The sequence below is a fragment of the Manis javanica genome, chromosome 1 (genome assembly GCF_040802235.1).
Source record: "Manis javanica isolate MJ-LG chromosome 1, MJ_LKY, whole genome shotgun sequence".
Taxonomy (NCBI): domain Eukaryota; kingdom Metazoa; phylum Chordata; class Mammalia; order Pholidota; family Manidae; genus Manis; species Manis javanica.
This window is the reverse complement of record NC_133156.1, coordinates 215,921,061-215,938,528: the sequence shown is the minus strand read 5'-3', so window position 1 is coordinate 215,938,528 and position 17,468 is coordinate 215,921,061. Positions and strand designations below refer to the sequence as shown.

At 38.7% G+C, this 17,468-nt stretch overlaps 1 long non-coding RNA gene across 1 annotated transcript in view; it reads left to right on the top strand.

Annotated features, from left to right (window-relative positions):
* LOC140850198 (uncharacterized) overlaps positions 1-17,468 on the top strand; it is a 164,050-nt gene that overhangs the window by 3,978 nt on the left and 142,604 nt on the right. The window contains exon 2 of the long non-coding RNA XR_012132915.1: positions 5,421-5,595. This is a non-coding gene — a long non-coding RNA (uncharacterized lncRNA). The remainder of the gene's footprint in view (positions 1-5,420; positions 5,596-17,468) is intronic.

Genomic DNA, 17,468 nt, shown 5'->3' with positions numbered 1-17,468 from the left:
AATGAGATTACAATTTACCCCACCTGAAAAAATCTAATATATGAAAACGTGCATTTAAAAAAGAGGCATATCAATATGAAATTATTCACTTTGCCCAAATAGTTATTTGTAAACACATATTTATTCTTCAAGGATTATATTAAAGAACACTTAACCTGGTATTTATTCAGTCAATTAAAACAAATTCAATTTATGCACACTTTTAAGGATTTCAATTTAATTAGGTTAACTTATGGAGTTTTAAGTTTGATTTTTTAAATCAAAGCACAAGGAGATTTTTCTGTTTGACAGTATTAATTGCATTTGGAGATAATGAAAAATGAGGGGACAAATAAAACTAAAAGAGAGTTGGAAAGGATAGTATACAACAAAAAAAAATTTATGTTATAATCGAAAAATTGAACTGAACAGACCAAGAAAAAATACTGAATGGACTAAGAAATATAAATGCAAAATCAGAATAATGGTCTGATTTTAGAATTTAAGGATTAAAAAAGCAATTCCCCTCCCCTCATGCCTCTCTCATTTTTTCTCTATCTCCACACACACACATACAGAGGGAAAACACAAGGTTCATTTATTTTTGTTTCCCACATGGGAGAAACTGATTATTTGCTATTTTAGTCCTTTAAAGATTTTTCTATACTGGAGATTCGAATAAGGTTGTTCAGTTGATGACCCTGAGTTCCTGTTGTGACAGTCTTTATAATGACCTACACTTATTACCATGCAAACTAATTAAAAATGTTAAATATTATTTGTGTTTGGGGCTAGGAGGGCTCTGAAGATGCAAAGAAAAGAACTGATATTTACTTGGCACCTACCGTGAGCTAAACACTGTGTTAGTTAATTTGTGTGTGAGGCTGTCAATATTATCCATACTTCACTGAATTAGAGATTAAAGCCTGGGGAGAACCTTTAGTAAGTACGGCAGCTGGGCCCTCATGCCCAACCATCAGATTTAATACATCATCCCCTGTAATAGAGTAAGTCCTTCAAGTATAGACCTAGTGTGTAAGTTGCTTATCATGCGGTGTTTTCTTAAGACAGTAGGCAAAGGAATATAATGCTTGTGGAACATGGTAAATGATATTGGGAGAATATGAAATGTGTTGGAGGAGATCAGAGTAGAGAATGGATACGTTTATTTAATGAAGCAACAGGAAAGTCTTCATGGGAAGGACAGTATTGGAGGTTGGTTTCCAAGAAATGAAAGAATTCTGACAGGTGGAGATGGGGTGGGAACATTCCAGAAGAAAGGAAGAAGTCAGCTGAAATCACCTTTGTGGAAAGTACAGAGGTATTCCTGGAAAAGGAAATTATGCAGTTTTCTGCGGGTCTTTCAGTAAAAAGCCAAGGAGTTAGATGTCAAAAGAGACTGAAAGTACAAAGCTCAATTAGGAGGCAATAATAATAATAGACAAAATATATGTGGAGCTTGGCAACTAGTAGGATGTGGCAGTGTTCAAGAGGGAGGAGACCACCACAGTTCAAAGATTAGGGTCTCAAAGGTAGCATATTAATTTTATTAGTAGTACTAATAGGAAAGAGAAAACAAAACTAGTAAAAATCTTCCTGCATGAACATATTTACGCTGTTTTTCTTCTTGAACCATGTTCTCCTCGAGGCTACGTACCCCAAGCAGAAATGCACAAACACAGCAATCGCCAGCTCTCAGTGCCGTATGTGGACACACTCAGCAGTAGATATCCCTGGACTGGAGGACGGGGTTTCTGGGCTGTGGAACACAGTCCTCAGAGACACAGGAGCACACTGTCCCATCGCCACGCTGGTCAAGAGATCAGTTTTTCTCAACAGGGCTACCCTCTCTTCATTGTGCTGGTTTATGCACCTATTCAATCAGCCTAGTGTTTTGTTTTGTTTTTTCAGTTTATATGTATATATTTTTCCAAACAGCTACCGAGTTTTTAAGACTGAAATGCTTATTTAGCTATTTGGATCTATCTAGTTTATAAACGAACTGTTAGGTAATTTTTTGGCCTCTGGGTAATGTGAGAAAAATTACCGAGAAATTAAAGATATTGTAAACTTAAATTTGGGGAAATAGAAATGTACAACTCTCTATAGCACTAGGCAGTATAGAAGTGCCCTTAGTAGTAAAAAATTTCTTTAAATCTAACTCCCAAGAATATTTTTCTCTACCCCACATCAGATACCCACTTCCACCATCCTGTTCCAGACCTTGACATCAGGAGTAACTACTATTCTAGTGCCCTGTTTTCAACCATTCTTTGCCTCCATTGGGCCTTCTATTACTCAGTATCTTCATATTACCTTTTTCTATCCTCATGTACTTGCTTTCCTGCTCTCCCAGTTTAGAGTCTCTGCTCCATTACCCTAACTGTCCCCTTTAATTCATTCTCAACTCTTTTCCTTCCTCTTTTCTGTCATACTTATTCGATGGTATCCCTATACTCATTAAGCCCACCTCTCCAGATCCTTCACCTCTGCCCCCAAGCATCAGAGTGTGGCTGAAGAAAAAGATGTAATCTTGCTGCCTAGTCCATGTTAAGTTCTCAAATTTATCAGCAGTGCCTCATGATAAGTCTAGTAAATTCATCTGATTTTCTGAGATGTCTCTTTCACACCTCTCTCTCCTCCAAACTCTAACACCCCTCCCCAATTCTGTTTTCCTTACTTTACTGAAAAAATAGAATCTATCAGAATAGACCAAATTTTCCCTCCCCAAATCCTTACTAGGCTTGCATCCATATCTCTACCTTCTCTTTGTCTTGTTGCGTGATTGAACTAGCCCCCATTCTAACCTGAAGCTTCTGTATTTGTGCATTAGATATCAATCTCTCTTGCTTATTCAGGGGCTTCTCTCCTGCATCCCAATATTTTCTTTCCCTTATAGATGACTCCTATAAGTACAAAATCATATTATAAAGCATTTCACCTTAAAATAAAGGAAAGCATCTACCACTGACCAAGCTCTCATCCCTTTTGTTTGCTCCTTTTACAGCAAAATAAAAACTTGTCTCTACTCACTGTGTCTTCCACATCTGTCATTCTCTCTTTGATCCATTCCCATTAGGCTTTGTTTTCACAATTCATCCAAAATAACATTTTAAAGGATACTTCCATTTTGCCAGGTTCACTGGTCTATTTTCAGTTTTTATCTTACTGTATCTCTCAGCACCCCTTAGCACTGATGACTGTTCCTTCCATTTGAAAGCACTGCCTCACTTGCTTCCAGTTCCTGCCTTCCTAGTTTTTCTTCTGTCTTTTCATCAGTGTCGGTCTCCTCAACTACCAAAGAATCTCTATTTGAAGGGTTTTGTCTTACTTGCCTGTATTCCAGCACCTGTAGCAGAACCTGGCACATAGTACCATAGACCCCAGAATAGAGAGATAACAGTTTTAGCTAGAAAATTTAGGGAGCAAAGTGAAAGTAGTGCCTTTGATGTGGACCTTGGGTGGGGCAGGGTTTCATGAGATATTATATTTTATTTTGAAGAGTTGGGGGAATTAATTCAGAAGAAAAGCCATTGTCAAAGATGCAAATTTAGAAATCACAGGACAAATTCTGGGAATATTGGCATGCTTTACAGTTACATTGCAGTTGGGTTGGGGTTTTAACATGTGACTTTTGGGAGCACATCAACCTTCAGTCCATAACAGCCATTTACACCAAGTCCAGAGGAGAGTTACATTCAAGGTTTAGGAATAGTTCCCTGGCACCTGGGTGATAAATGTATTCTTAAAGAATATAGTGTATTGATTACATAATGTTTTACAGGCCATGTTTGCGAAACGCAGTTATTATTCATGCCAATCATCAATATATTGACTTTTGCTCCAAATCCACCTTTCTTTGCCTTGCTCTGTGGTACTTGAGCTGAACTCTATAAAATATTCTTTTGTCTCACAGCACAATGCTCGGCCGTGTCAGTAGAGGGCACTGGAGGGACATCTCCAAGTTTCTGTGCCTTTTCTCCTGCTCCTAGGGCACAGTGGCTGGCCAGTGGCTTTTTAAGTAGTTTCGCCAGGATCCCAGTGGGAGGTTCCCGAGTGAATACCAAGGGCAGCCCCTTGGGCAGCGTCCTAGCAAGCCCTGTGGTTAGGTCAGTGGGTAGCTTCCATGCAAATCTCTTTGGCACCCCAGTGAGCGGTTTGGCTTTTCTTGCCAGGCTCAGGCTGCGGGCACTCAGCAAACTGGCCCTCTGGTGGGCCCTGGCCATGCTCTCGAAGGAAGTCTGAACCTCATCCTTTTCTGAGTTTGTTTCTTCCTTGGGTACTCTCCTTCAGCCCTGTTGGTAGTGGCTGCCTCATGCCTACTTTTCCTGTATTCTTTAGTGTTCTTTTATCTTACACTAGTGAAATGGTCATTCCCTTCGTACTAATTAATAATTCTTGATATTAAAGTTTTCCTGATTAAATTACTGGTCTGGTTTCTCTATCAATTGGATTCTTACTGATAAATTATTTTTCCATGTATAATAAATGCCATCTAGTTGTAGCAATGGATAAATTCAGAGTGTGCTTACTAAATGGTTGTCTATTTTCCTTTCCAGCTATAAGCAATTGGTCATCATGCAGAAGAATCTAAATCCAAATTTAGTCTAACAGCCTAATTTACCCAAGTATATGTTGAAATAAAAACAAAACAAAAACACCGTAACATTTCTCTGGTCAAGTGCATTTGAGAAATGTATTAAAGTTTTTTTTCTTTTTTGCAATAGCCATACTAATAAAACTAATATTTGAATGAGAACAAAACAGAATAAAATGAACTTGAGATTTAATTGTGATGTGTTGAAATTGCATTTCCAAGATAGATAAGTCACCAAATGGCAAAACCAAAACAAACAAAATACGTTTTGTCAAACCTCTGTGTCTACACTTGTGGAGTTAAATAAAAATGCTGGGCCATTGTTGGCTAATTCTTGGGAGAAGTTGTTATTTCTTTTTCTAGAGATATACTCCTGAGACATTCTATGGTCTGAACAAGGGAGTAGCAAATTATGGCTGCAAGTTGACGTCGTGCTTTCGTGAATAAAACTGTGTTGGAATACAGCCACGGCCATTTATTTACATACTGCTTATTGCTCTACAGTGCAGACTAGAGTAAAGTGTGACAGATCGAATGGCCCCACAAAGCATCAAGTATTTACTGTCTGTCTCTTTAGGACAGTTTGCTGAAACTGTAGGATGTGGGATCTCTCTGTGCTATTGTGGCTTGAAAGTAGATAAACAAATGGATGTTACTGTGTTCCAATAAAACTTTATTTATAAAAACAGGCTGTAGGCCAGATCTGGTCTATGACCTTTAGTTTGGGGACCTCTACTCTAGAGCTTGGTAGGCGTGCAAAAACTATTATCTGAATAAATGAAAAAAAAAAGGGGGGTTTTAAAAAATTCTAAAATTTGCCAGCACATTCTGTTCTCTTTTTCAGTGTGTGTGGTGTCTAGATGGTGCCCATGTGACAACTGAAGCCTGGCATGATGGATGACTTGGGTAACCTCTGGAGGGGACCTACATTGTGACCATAAAGCACAGTGACCATGTGAAAAACATTGCAGGCCTGGGGCAAAAGATAAACTTCATGCTTGATGAGAAACAGCAGAAAGGTAAGAATTCTCTGGTATGCTGCAGTCTTCAGTCTTCTTCTGTTTTCCATTCCCACTGGCAGCTTGAAGTTGTCTTTAATCCATCATTTGCCTCTTGAGTGTGTGCTCTGAGTTCACTGTCATGATGAAAAAGTACTTGGTGAATTTAGTGGAGGAACTCAGGATTGAGTCTGAGCTGTTTACATAGCTTCTGGGGAAAATGTGACCCAAATGTGGGGCAAACAATCTAAGAGATGTTTCAAGTATTTGTTTTAAAATAGAAATATTGACAATGGCACATAGTTTTTTCAAAGGTGTCTGTTAGTTCAGCAAATCAATACAGGCAGATTTCACTGGTCAATTTGGGATTACCTAATTTGATGATGCTGCCTCTGTTGGCATCATTCAGATCTGTCCTGGCACCTCTGTCCATGTGCTACTAGCATAATTCAGGCCCTCAATTGCTACCTCCAGCACTTCATGTCTCTAGTTTGTCTTACCTTTCTCAGTTAGATTAATCTTCTTGAAACACAAATCTGATCATGTCATTGTTTTTCTCGAAAATTCCGATGGATTCCCCTTTGCTGGGAGAATGATGTCTAATTTTCAATGCCATTTATCTCTACCACTCCCTACCCCTCCTCTTTATACCCAAGTACCTCCTTTCATGGAGGGTTGTTAGATAATATATAGGATACCTGGTTAATTTGCATTCCAGTTAAACCATAAGTCATTTTTTAATATAAATACATCCCCAATACTGTCAGGGAAATACTCATACTGTAAAAATGATTCATGGTTTATCCGAAATTTATATTTCACTGGATACCCTGTATTTTTATTTGCTAAATCTGCCAACTCTATTTTGATGCCCACTGAATGTACCAGATTCAAATAATCTCTGTTCCTTATATGCAGCTCATGCTTTCCAGCTTTTCTGATTTTGCCAGAATTATCTCCTAACTACGTATATGTCATAAATAAAAGTATGGAGGTTAGCACATAAATGTTCGCTCTTCTTGCCAACATGATGTAGAAGAAAAGATGTAGATGAGATAAACTGGCCTTATCATTAATGGCTCTTAGTTGACCATCTCTTTGACCTTTGGACAAACTGCTTAGCTTTTATAGGCTTTGGTTTCCTTACCTACACAAGGTGGACAATAATGCCAACTTCAAGTAATTATTTCAAGGTAAAGTGTGAAATTTTATAAAATCTTTCTAAAAATATGTAGTTCATAGGAGGGGTTCAATAAATGGCAAAACCTTTTCTACTTTCTTTATATATCAGTGTTCTTAAACTTGAGAAACCCCAAAGACTCCCCTTTCCCCCAATCTGTCTGTGGATCCCAATGTGAAAAACATCTCATTAAACTATTCAAAGTGAAAGTGGTTGGTAGGATGGTCATTTCACACCTCATCCACAGACACCAACCAGACTTAAGCAATACATTCTGTGGCAAAACTTGCTTACTAGGTATTTATCTAGATAATCCAGAATAGGATTATATTGTTAGACTCCCAAAGAAATACAAAGATAATATTTGAAAACTTTCATAAAGAACTTTATGGAAACACAGGAATATACCACCAGGCCCATGGTTTTCTATCTTGTATACATGCTTTACTCTGTACTGGGCAGGTTGTCTCTGGGTAGGCTGTATGTTTGCATCTTTGTTTCCTTTCCATGGAATCTTTTTTGTAGTGCAGAAACTTGTATTTGTTGACTGAAGAGCTACCTGATTGAACACATAAATATTGGCCTCTCAAATTCAGAAGCATAGGTTTAAATGGTGGCTATGTGTGTATTTAGCCAATTTACCAGTTGCACCCAGGGCCTCTTCTTGATAGTGTATCTGCAGTATATCTGTTGGGGAGGGAATGGGTGATGTGACTTTGGCTGGGTGAGTTTACTGGACATCTGACCGCTGGCACATGCTGGGCCAATCAGATTTCCTCTCCCAGGATGTGGGAATTGTTCTTATTCTCTGGTGGGTACTTAAGTTGCTGTCTGGCTCCTGTGGAGCATCTTGATTCTAGTGGGAGAAGCAGATAAAACTTTGCCGCAGAGGATGATAGTAGTGGGGAAGCCACCGAGTCAGGGCTTGGAGAAATCACATAGTGACCTGTGACCTGGTTTTCTACTTCCTGATTCAGTCCTTGTGGGAATCAAGTGATCATTACTCTAATTTTTGTTTAAGGAAGTTTGTGGCTAGTCTTTGTTACTCATAACTGAATAATCCCCAGGTGAAGCATCTGGGTCAAGATGGGCAGTGGTGTACACCTGCCAAGAGAGTTGCCGGAAGTAGTGAGGGTCACCTGTGGGCAATGTGAATTTTAGAGCTTGCCGTGTGTGTGCTGCTGCATCAAAGTGGAGTAAAGCAATGAAAATGGTAGACAGGTGGAAGAAAGGACCATGGTTTGGCTAAGTGGCCGTGAAAAAATTTGGGAAAATTGTCTCATGCAATTTTGACTAAGTCGTAGAAGATGATCTGCCTCCTCTCCTTCATTTTCCCATGAAATGTTCAGAAACCTTACAATATTAACTCAAATTTGGATATGTATGTTGTCTTCTTTATAATGAATGTGCAGGATGAAAAAGTTGGATGGCAAGATTATTACCTGGATTGTCTAAATGAAGCAAGGGGCCCAGATTTATATCTCAGATATGCTGGGCTATTGCTTTAGTTTTTATCTGAAGAAAGGTCTGACTGATAGAAGTTTTCCATAAAGCAGGCATAATAGCAAGAGTCTTGGACAAAGAATTGAAAGATATGGGATACCACCCAAGATCCCTCACCTCTTTGTTATGTCTTGCATCATATTACTGAGAGAGTAATCACAGAAAATGTGGGATTTTTATGAAGTTCAAATATTATCAGGAGAATGAAAGCAGTTTATAATCTGTGAAGAGTTACAAAAGTTAAAGATAGTGCTTAGGTTTACAATTTAGATTATGAGCTCCTTTTGTTTCTTTCTGTTTCCTCAATGTCCCGCACAGAAACAGTAACATAGGAGGTGCTCACAAATTGATGAGGCAGTGAAGTAGGCTTCAGGGTCACATATGCATTTTATATACATATAAGTAAGTCCATCTCAAAGCATTCGTCCACAAAGAGGATGCAAACTGTCCCCTTATTTACTGTGAAACAAAGGACAGGAAATAGCAACAAAACTCATGTAGGTTAGAGTCACAACTAAGACTTTGAATGGTACCCAGCAGTGAGAATGGCAGCAGAGGAAGCTGAATGTCCCTTCCCTAGAGAATCTAAAGAGATTGGATTCTGTTCTCCTTGGAGCAATTTAAATCTAATCTTGATGAATTTGAAAATCTTTCAGCATCTTTTCTATCCCTTTAATTTTAGGATTAAAATGAATCGGAAATCTTCCTCACTGCTGGGACTGCAATTGATGTCTTCTGCATGGGCTTAGTAACGCGGGTTTAGTAGGAAGTGCCCCACAAAGGCACTGGCATGTTTGTAGGTTGGTGGTTTCTCAGTTGGCTACTTGGAGTGTGTTTATTGTAAGCATTTCTGATGTATAATTTTAAAAGACTTAAACACTTTGTGGGCCTTTTTACCTCCAGTGAATCACCCTGAGGGAATACAACGTGTTCCTTTTGGACCTTTGATGTGAATAATAAAGGGAGGGGGTGACTAATTTGTGACAAATTTCATGTCACTTGCTTTTATTTATAGAGCAACATGAATGAATCACTTCATGTATTTCAATTAAACAATGCATTCCAGTTTCTGACTGTGACAGCTTTTAAAATGATGGTAACATATAGACCAGAAGACATAGGATCTATATATGTTCCCTTCATCTTCTTACTGGACAGATGACTTTTACTTTTAGAAGTGCTTTTAGCTTGGTTTAGACTCTGAAATGGAGAGGCTCTGTGCATAACACACACACACACACACACACACACACACACACACACACACACACACACACACACATTTGTTTAAGAAGATGTAGGTATTTCTGTCACTTGGGGTCCAGGACTCAGCACTGGCATAGAGCATTCTGAAACCACGACATCCAAATTTCATGACTAACATCACTCAGGTCTTAGAGCATTGCTTCTCTGCATCTTGCCCTCCATTTTCCAAACAAAAGGTGGCCACATCCAAATGCCATAAAAATGTCCGAGTCATGCTACTGCCAGGGTCACAGATGGACTGTGTTTTGGAAATCAGGAAGAATTTTTTTTTTTGAGTGGCAAACAATTCATATCAATCTGGGTTTAATCAGGAAAACAGAGCCACTGTAGGTATTATGGGGAAAATGTCAATTAAAGGGATTAGCATTTATGTGATTATGGCAAGAGCTGAGAGAGTGAGTGTTGGAAAATCTCAGCTGGAAGGTCAGGGGAACAGTCGCTAAAGACCTCGGCCTGAAACATGAATGCATGTGGTTCTGAAGAGGTTGCCAGGAAACCGCTGCCATCCAGTATCTCTGGGAAAGTTCCCACCAACTGTGTACTACCACAAAATGTGGGTGTATTGGGAATGCCTGGGGAATATCCTCCATCCACCAATGAATCTGGTTATCTTGAGCTTCTAAAAATAACTATCTCTCTCCATTCTGCCTGTCAAATATCACAAGAGTTTCTCCAGTTCCGTAACCCCAAACTGTACCTGGCTACCCTCTTGCATTGTGAAGGAGGGGAATGTGGGCCATGCTAAGCTGACAACAGACAATTCAATAAAATTCAGCCCTTTGTCACCTCAGCATCCATGTATAGCATTTCTCCCTATATTCAATTTCTGAATAAAGACGAATATGTATTACTTCCAGCTAACCTTGCACTAACCTTGATTTAAGTGCAGACACATTCATTCTCCCAAAAGGAAAGGTACAAAGGCTCATATGCCACTTTATCCATGTCTGATATTCCATGACTTGAATATTAAAATATAAAGTCAATCAATAGGAGCATATTTTATATTTTATAATGGAGGGGAAGGTTAATTTATGTAAATATATACATACCAAAGAATAAAGAAAATGTGGACAGTTACTAGCCCTTTTCCACAATTTGTCACATGGTCATAGTTGATATTCATAACTTCCCAGTTCTGCTACCCATAATTCCTTTGCCCTAAGTGAGCATAGCATAGTTTTCTGTCTCAGGGGGATTCAGAAGTAGCACTTATGTTGCTGAGAAATCAATCCCTTAGCCATGGATATAGCCACATCAGCCATGGTGAATGAAAAGTTATATTTTGATTTTTTTATACTTAACCTCCACATGATTGTTCCTCACAGAATGGGACATTTGTCCATCTAATTGTTGGAGTCTCCTCTGCTATGTTTGCCCTGCCATGTGTACATGAGACACAAATATAATCTCCCCCATGCTGTCTATTCTTGAAGATCTATCCACATAGCTCTTTTTCTGAGCAGTTTTTCCAATTCTTGGATTTTGCTTTTTTTCAAATCTCTGGCCATTGAGCTAAATTGTTAGTGGCTGCCCACAAATAAGTGTAGACTTATACTTTCATCTTCCAGGCAATCCCCTTCCAGGCAATCTTCTAGGCACACTGTGTAGGTGCCCACAATCTTATCTGCGGGGAAGATATCCCCTAAACAACTCCCCTGCAGGACACTACTGCCATCTTTTTCTGGATTGTTTGCATTATCTTCTGAAAACATTTGTAAACAATGCCCAACCATTTTCTTAGTGAGCTGGTCAAAGGAGAGTCTCCATGAGGCCAAAAGATGAGGTGAGGGAGAAGAGGCTGTGCACCAGGAGTAGGTCCCATGAGACTAAGCTACTTGCTCATGTAGCCTATGTATGCCTTCAGGACCTTCTGCAGCCCATTCTTTCATGTCACTTCCACTTGAAGATGGATGGCTGCTACCCACATCATCCTTTATGGCTTGGGGTTCAGACAGCAGTCAGATTAGGATGAGCAGTTCAAGTTGCATGGGAACTCTGTGGCTCATGGCCAGTTAGTTTTTCGGGGTCCAGTGTTTAGGTGAAGCTGTGTTTCAAAGGAGAATGGTTTTCTGCAGAAGAGGCCATGATTGACTCTAGAATCCCAAGGGTCTGCATGATATTTCATTGATAGGGTCCCTCCAAAAGCTCCATATACCAACCCTGAAGTGATTACAGACAGCTCATGTGCCACTGGAGTTGCTGAATCATGTGGCACAGGTGGCAGAGAGGCTCCCACAGTAGTTTGGATCCGTGGCAGGGCCTGTTCTTTGAACTCCCACCAAAAATGAGAAATTACAAGTTTTCCTGGTGAATGTGACCAAGCAAACTTCATGCCCAAATCTGGCCTATGTTGCCTTCAAAACCCAAAGAGGCCCGCTAGGCGTGTGCTTCTCTCTTGGTGGCAGTAGATATCAGATATACCAGTCTGTCCTTCACCCCAGAGCTGATATATTGACATGCACCAGAATTCTAGAAACCTTACTGAGGTTATAGTACCCCATATTTTTGAGTGGTTTATTTATTATGCTTTGTCACACATGTGTTTTACCAAGTTGTCTAGGGTAAGAGTTGAAATCATTTTCCTGTGAAGGGCCAAGTAGTAAATAGTTTAGGCTTTAGAGATCATGTAACACTCTCCATCAGATAATCTTTTTTAATTGGGCTTTATTTTCTTTTGGTATCATTAATATACAATTACATGAGCAGCATTATGGTTACTAGAGTCCCTCCATTATCAAGTCCCCCCCGACATACCTCATTACAGTCACTGTCCATCAGCATAGTAAGATGCTGTAGAATCACTACTTGTCTTCTCTATGTTGTATTGCCTTCCCCATGCCCACCCCCCTACATTATGTGTGCTAATTGTAATGTCCCTTTTCCCCTTATTCCTCCCTTCCCACCCATCTTCCCCAGTCCTTTTCCCTTTGGTAACTGTTAGTCTGGTCTTGGGTTCTGTGAGTCTGCTGCTATTTTGTTCCTTCAGTTTTTTCTTTGTTCTTTTACTCCACAGATGAGTGAAATCATTTGGTACTTTCTTTCTCTGCCTAGCTTGTTTCACTGAGCATAATACCCTCTAGCTCCATTCATGTTGTTGCAAATGGCAGGGTTTGTTTTCTTCTAATGGCTGGATAATATTCCACTATGTATATGTACCATATCTTCTTTTTCGTTTCATCTACTAATAAACACTTAGGTTGCTTCCATTTCTTGGCTCTTGTAAATAGTGCTGCAATAAACATAGGGGTGAATGTCTTTTTGAATGTGGGATCCTGCATTCTTTTTTTTTTCCTTTTACAATTCTTAACAATGTAAAAATCATTCTTACCTCATGGGGTGTAAGAGGAGGTGCCTGGTAATTTGTTGATCCCTGATTTGGGGCAATATTTTTCAAACTATCTGTGCTATGTAGTTTTTTTAAAAAATTTCTAATCCATTTCTGACTGCTACTTTTGTATAGTAAAAATAAATAAGTAAAGAATGAAATTATAAAAATATAGAAAATACAAGTTTGAATTTTCAAATATTAGATTCAACAGACAGAAAGGCACAGGAAATGGACTGCTCTCCTTTTGTTTGGTAAAAGAGAGAGAGAGAAGAAAACATCACCAGAATGGTAGCTGCTCATCAGGGACCAGGGGTTGTGTTGATTTGCTGGGACAGCAGCTGCCATTGGAGTCACCGCCTGATTTATTTATGATCATCCCCTGTAGTTCTCGAAGATTCAGTTGACTTCTGCGTAGTCCAAATAGGTGAGTCGATTTGGTATGTGATAGGAATAACCTCCCACACATCTTTCAAGTCCTGGACAGTGGCATAGACAGTGGTCATTCTCCAGAACACAGTGGTTTTTTTTTTTTATTTTTACCATTCTCTCACAGACTACCATTGTTTTGTTTTCCAGTGCCAGTGTGGTCTTTGTAGGATAGAGTTATTTTACAGGTGGACTGGGATGGATCTCTGCTTATCTCTGGGAAATCTGGAATTCTGCTATTGACACATAGGCAACATAAGGGTGGGGGATAGGTTATGTGGTTAAAAGTTCCCCATTCCCTTGGTGGAGGCCAGAGCCAGCTTTTTAATATTTTTTAGGCTATGCTGGTTAGTGATTTACCTGGTTCAACCAGTTACATAGCCTGGCTATGCCTGTCTGATGAATAGGGTATAGGAGACCCCTCTGGAAACTTTGGTTTGAGCTCTGTGGAAACTAAGAATCTTCGCACTTATCCGGACCATTATGGGGATTCATCCATGAGAAATGAGGCTCGTCCTGTGCAGTTGAAGAAGGAATCTGGGGAGCTGAACTGGAAGTCTCCTGGGCCCCCAGTACTTCCTGCATTCTTCTTCTGCTCCTACCATATGCTCTGTCTTTACACTTTAGATGAGTGTACCCCGAGGGGGTCCTTTCTGTCCTCCAACCATGTGTAATCATTGCAGCATTATTACTGTCCTGACAGTTAATCAATTGGAGAACCAATTCCAGATTCTTCCTCTTAAGATTAAGTGATCTTAGAACATTTTTCATGCCAACATCAAATCAGTCTGGGTTCAGTCAGGAACAAAGACCCCCCTCTAAGTAATACGGGCATCTAGTGATTTAGTGTGAGATTTAGAGTCACCCTAAATGTGCACAAATCTATGGAAATGATGGTTTGGGAGGCTGCAGCCAGAAGATCACAGTTACGGACCAGCACTGATGTGACTGTTATTAAAAATTACTGCCATTTTCAGCATTTGTTGAGAGAATTCCAACCTACCAGGGGAAAATAGTTGTATAATTTTGATTTGAAATTTTGATTACTGATTCTTGAATATTCAGACTTGTGATATGTAGGCCTTCGTGCAGAGTCTTACCTGGGTCTCACAGTGTTAGAGTGTGTTTTCTCATGATACTCTCTTGTGGCCTTTCCTTTACAAAGCTTTTGCTTTGCCTAAGCTTCAAGTTTATTTATTATGTATCCTTTACCCATCATATCAGACCCACTCAGATTTTCCCTTCACTGTAATGGCCGTCAGCTTCCAATAAACTTATAGGTCATCTCTAGGGCTTTCTTTTAGCCATAACATTGAGTCTTGAAGCCAATATTATTAACTTTGTCTTAACTCAGTAGACTATTGTGTACCATCATTATTATTGTATATTTGCATTTAAGAAAATAATTGTTTGATGAAACTGGGTAAGATGTTGGAGTTTATTTAGCTCTATGGTTAAAATAGGAATACATAATATATAATAATAAAGGTTGTGAGGGGTTTTCTGGGAGTGGATATTGAACCTTATCACGTCAAAGTTTGGGGTTGATTTTGGGCTCTTCCCTTTCACTGCTACCAATCAATCAGTGATATTTTGCTTTTATCTAATTAGTTTATATTTCTTGGTAAGGTTTTGTTTTAAAATAGCTTTCTTGAATCCAAAAGAAAAAGTTTTAAATCCACTAATATAACCCAAGTTCTCATTTTATATTTGAGAAAATTGGGGTTCATAGAAATACAGGAACTTGTTTAAGGTCATTTATGAAGGGATGGCACACCGGTGAGTAAAACCCAGGTCTGTCTCCCCAACTATGCTCTTTCCACTTTTCTTACACATTCTCATAATGCAGAGATCATGACACTCTTGAAGCTCTTTGCAAAGAAATAGAAAATGCTGCGATGGCTTGTGTTACTTAAATAGAATTTCATAGTAATCAAATAACCTATATTTCATTCTAGTATATATGAATTGAAGCTGAACCAGATACATAACTGTCTCTCTCTCTCTCTTTTCACACAAACATACAAGAAAAAATAACTTGAAATTAAAAACACTTCATTTTTCCACATTATTGTTTCCCCCATTTTAGTGGCAGGGGCCCTAAATGTAAAAAAAAAAAGTACTGCTGTTCGTGGATGCAGATGCAGAATTTGAGAATCTGGTGCTACTTCATGCTGCCTTCTTCCTGCATCTCCCAAAGCCCTGATTTTAAAAATGATAGCTAATATTTTATCTGTTTATAAAATATGTTATATCTTATAACATGTTTTATGATATAAAGCTTGAAAAAATGGAGTTCTGACCTCTGGTCAGAGATTTAAAATGAATTCTGAAAATATTCCTTAACTGCATGTCTCTGAGTTTGGCATTCAGTTGCAATGTAAAGATTCAGAGGACAGTATTCAGGGGACTGAAAAACTTAATAGTTTTTAAAAAGCCTGATCTAATACAAGTCAAACTTTTTTCTTTCTGATGAATCAGCATTTTCTATTAATCTATGAAAAAGATTAATGCATCATGAATAGTTCAATTATATGTTATGGGATTGAGTGTCACAAATATTAATAGAAAGTTATCAGAAGGTTTCAAGATAAAAATGAAGCCTTAGATTGTTTGAATCAGGTGCTCTTAGACTAAAATGGACTCAAAAAATCTTCTCATAACTTAACCTTTTAAGGACTACATGATTAGGTATTTCACTTACAGCTAGGCTGTTGCACAACAAGTAATTCCAGTAAGGAGATAGCCCATGACATGAGTCAAGAGTTTCAGTGTATCTTCTCATTCCACATTTATGGTTTCTCAAATATATCTATTGCACATTTCTCCTTTGAGGTAAAAATGCAGTTTTAACGTATCTACGGCTACTGAACAGTGGATCGGCATCATTAGGTGTGGTGACTGCATGCAGAAAGTAACTCTAAGTGCCAGAAATCCAGGTAGTGATCTTAAAGGTGGAAATCTGAGGGGATAGGATTTTAGAAGCTTTGGGTCTTTCAGAGGCTACAGGAGAGAATACCCATGATAATAGTGGCTACTCTCAGACTAGGAACTATTAACTGGCCAGAATCACGTAGATGGTGAAGGAAGATTTCAAAGTGGTGGGCTATTAAAAAGGAACTTTTTCAGGTAGAACAAAACAGCATCTCTCTATAGCCTTTAAATCAGAGCTTGAGATGCTCTGGAGAGTCATTAAATAGAACTGTTCAGATCTGGGGTTGAGACCAGAAGAATTCTATTTTCTTAGGCACCAGGGGTACTGAGGGAACTGATTCCAGTCTTACGTGTGGAGGGAATTACGTGTGGAGGAGAAGAAGGAAGAGTGATCTAAATGTTGACCTACAGAAAGGTGAAATGCAAAGAACCCTCAAGAGCTGAATTAATTCCTTAACACCAGAGAATATTTGGCTGAGAAACTTGGTGTCTCTCACTGAACTGTTTAAAAATTCTGTGCTGAATCAGTAGATCTACTTTCTTGTCTCAATAGACTTTCCTTTACTGGATATTTCTCATACATGGATTCCTATAATATATAGTCTTTGTAACTGGCTTCTTTCTACTTAGCATGGTGTTTTCAAGGTTCATCCCTGATGGGGTATGTACCAGTACTTCATTTCCTTTTGTGGCCAAACAATATTTTATTGTATGAATATATCACAGTTTATCAGTTGTTAGACATTTATACTGTCTGCTTTTTAAAGGCCATTATGAATAATGCTGCTATTTATTCAAAGTTTTTGCATGCATATGTTTTCATTTCTCTTGGCTATCTACCTAGGAGTGGAAATGCTGAGTCAAACTGTAACTCTATAGTTATTTAGGCAGTTATGAGGATTTGCCTAAATGTTTTCCAAAGTGGCTGCACCATTTTACGTTCTCATAGCAGTATTTGAGGGTTTTGATTTTTCCATATCCTTGCCAGTATTTGTTTTTCCCTGTTTTTATCCTAGTGGGTGTGAAGTGGTATCTCACAGTAGGGTGTCTCTTTTTGTTTTTTTCTCTGATGACTAATGACGTGGAACGTCTTTTCATGTGATGATTGGCCATTTGCATTTATTCTTTGGGGAAACGTCTATTCAGTTCCTTTGACCATTTAAAAATTGAATTATTAGTCCTTTTGTTATTGACTTGTAAGAATGCTTTATATATTCTAAAACAAGTCCTTTATCAGATATCTGATTCTAAAAT